This window comes from Octopus bimaculoides, chromosome 6, assembly GCF_001194135.2.
Source record: "Octopus bimaculoides isolate UCB-OBI-ISO-001 chromosome 6, ASM119413v2, whole genome shotgun sequence".
Classification (NCBI taxonomy): Eukaryota; Metazoa; Mollusca; class Cephalopoda; order Octopoda; family Octopodidae; genus Octopus; species Octopus bimaculoides.
The window spans coordinates 54,081,703-54,084,153 of NC_068986.1; the positions used below are offsets into that span (position 1 = coordinate 54,081,703).

Genomic DNA, 2,451 nt, shown 5'->3' on the forward strand with positions numbered 1-2,451 from the left:
GAGAGAGAGAGAGAGAGAGAGAGAGAGAGAGAGAGAGAGAGAGAGAGAGAGAGAGAGCGCGAGTGTGTGTGCACGTGTGAAAGATAGGTAGACTGTTATCACCATAGTATTTAACAAAGTTTACATTACATAAAAGTCTGCTATTAAAAGAAGGAACCTTTATGACTAATAAATGCTTTTACCGGCAGCGTAGCGACGGTATAGACCGAGAGTTCATACAACCGACCATAGAAATTTGATTGACCGTCTTGACTACGTGTAGTTACAAATGGTTATTTCTTAATTCCAATTTTTGTCTAATTTTTGGTAGTATTTGTATTCACTTGATATGAACAAATCAAAACATATTAACACAGGAATGATAAATATTTGATGTATCAAATTGTAAGAGAAAAGAAATAAAAATGTCGATTTATTCCCTTAATTTCAGTTTTGCTAAAACAAGAATTATGTTTGCATCAATGAGAGCATTGTAAATAAATGGAACAGCCTGTATGGAATCGAGAAATTATCTTCTTGCGGTATTATAATGATACTGCAGGAAGAGTTTCTCTATTATAATCAAAGCATCACCTCTTTATAACAATCATGGAACTGATACTGTTCTAGTCTACTGTGTTGTTTCACAAAAGTGAGTCGATTGCTACCCCGAAACGAGAGTTTGCTTATCTGAGACGTGATGTCGTTTGTTTCTTTTGCCTCTGTCGGGAGCCTTATGGCTGCGCTAATGCCTGGAATTGCAGCTTTATCATCCAAGTGGCTAATATTCATAGACAGCTAGGGCAACTTTTCTGCTTACAATTTCATCACTGGACAAACCTGGGAAAAGAGTGACATACATAATACATACATAATACATACATGCATGCATACATACATACATATTTGTTTGTTTAAAATATGATTGTGACATATTTCAGTTGCTAAAAGGCAAATACACTAAAGTTACATGCAGTTACTTGATGTTGAGTTTATTGACTCTTGCCAATGGTATGATCTTAGAAGAACGAACTCATAAAGCAAGAGCTTTATGTAAAATACAGTCAGCACGTTGACTGATATGCGCCAGTAGATCGCTGGATCGGAGAAAATAACGAAATGTTAGCGCTAAGCAGTGTTTAGGTATACGCAAAATTCAGGTTAGTTAAAATGTTTGCTACGTATTTCAACTGCTAAAAGTCAAATAAGACTGCAGTTATTTGGAGAGAATCTCTCTCTCATGGTAAAAATGGTGTGAAAACATCCGGTTCGTTCAGTATCACCATCTATCATATATAATATCGAAGAAAATAACCAAGGTAACTTTACTCTTTGGAACCGAAATGCTTCCCTAACCGAGGGAATGCAAAGAAAGTGAGTGCAGCTAGTTTTCAAAATCGTTACGGACCACTTCTGTACATATACGATTTGTTCAATGACTAAACATCTCAAAATGTGAGCACACACACGAACAGACACACATGCAAACACATACACAAACACACACAAATGCATGTGAGTCTGTGTGTGAGGAGTCTGTATGAGTGTGTTTGTGTGTGTATGTGTTTGTGCGCGTGTTTATGTGTGTGTATGTGTTTGTGTGTGTGTGTGTGTGTGTGTAATTTCAAATGCTTACCTATCACACATTTAAATATTTCATTGCTATATAGCTTACAAACATTGCTGTTTATATGTCCAGTTGGTGTTGACTGACGCATTGAATGTTGGGAAGACGAAAGCAGGTTTTCCCGCGCAAGAGAAATTGGCACATTATGACGTCATAATGTAATAGTATCGAAATTTCTAAAAGATATACGGAGCATACGACACAATTGAAAAAAGTTGCCACCTACTCGTCTATTAGTTCCTTTCAATTTTATATGTTGGGTTATTATAAGAACATAATAGAATACATTGTTCAAAATTATTTTTGTTGTCAAAAATTATTGGAGTGGTTTCAGGATATGTTTGAGATTATCATATACTTTATGTTTAATTGAAGAAGCAATTGGTAAATATGTCTAGCGGTTTCATTGTGTAATATAATACATTTGAATCTTCTGGCGGAGAATCACAACAATCTTGTGCTCAGTTTTCAGGTAGACAAATTTATAAGGAAAGATCAGGGATGTTATTGCAGTAGACGAGGTTTTCCTATTGAAGTAGAAATGAAATCTTTGCTCTCTTTTTCGATAGGCTGTTACTTCAGTTTCTTGTCGGAGACAGTTCTTTTATTTTGACCTGATGTTTATGTTCAGCAAGCTGCTTTGATAAACTGAGGTCTCGTATTAAGTCTTTAAAAAAAATTTTTTTTGTGTTAAAAACTTACTGTTTATTCATTTTCACTGTTATCATCTATATACACACCAAACTGTGTCTCAGTCTCATCGATAACATTATTGATGAGACCGAATGGGATACATTTACACATGTACATAAACACAAGTATACTCACACAATTGTATATTAAAG

The 2,451-nt window shown here is 35.1% G+C and overlaps 1 long non-coding RNA gene across 1 annotated transcript; it reads right to left on the bottom strand.

The window, feature by feature from the left end:
• Nucleotides 1–396: 396 nt before the first annotated feature.
• Nucleotides 397–1,716, bottom strand: LOC106879091 (uncharacterized). The gene is made up of 2 exons (XR_001410590.1): nucleotides 1,616–1,716; nucleotides 397–819 (listed from the first exon to the last, which is right to left on the bottom strand). It is a non-coding gene; the product is annotated as an uncharacterized LOC106879091 (long non-coding RNA).
• Nucleotides 1,717–2,451: the final 735 nt, after the last annotated feature.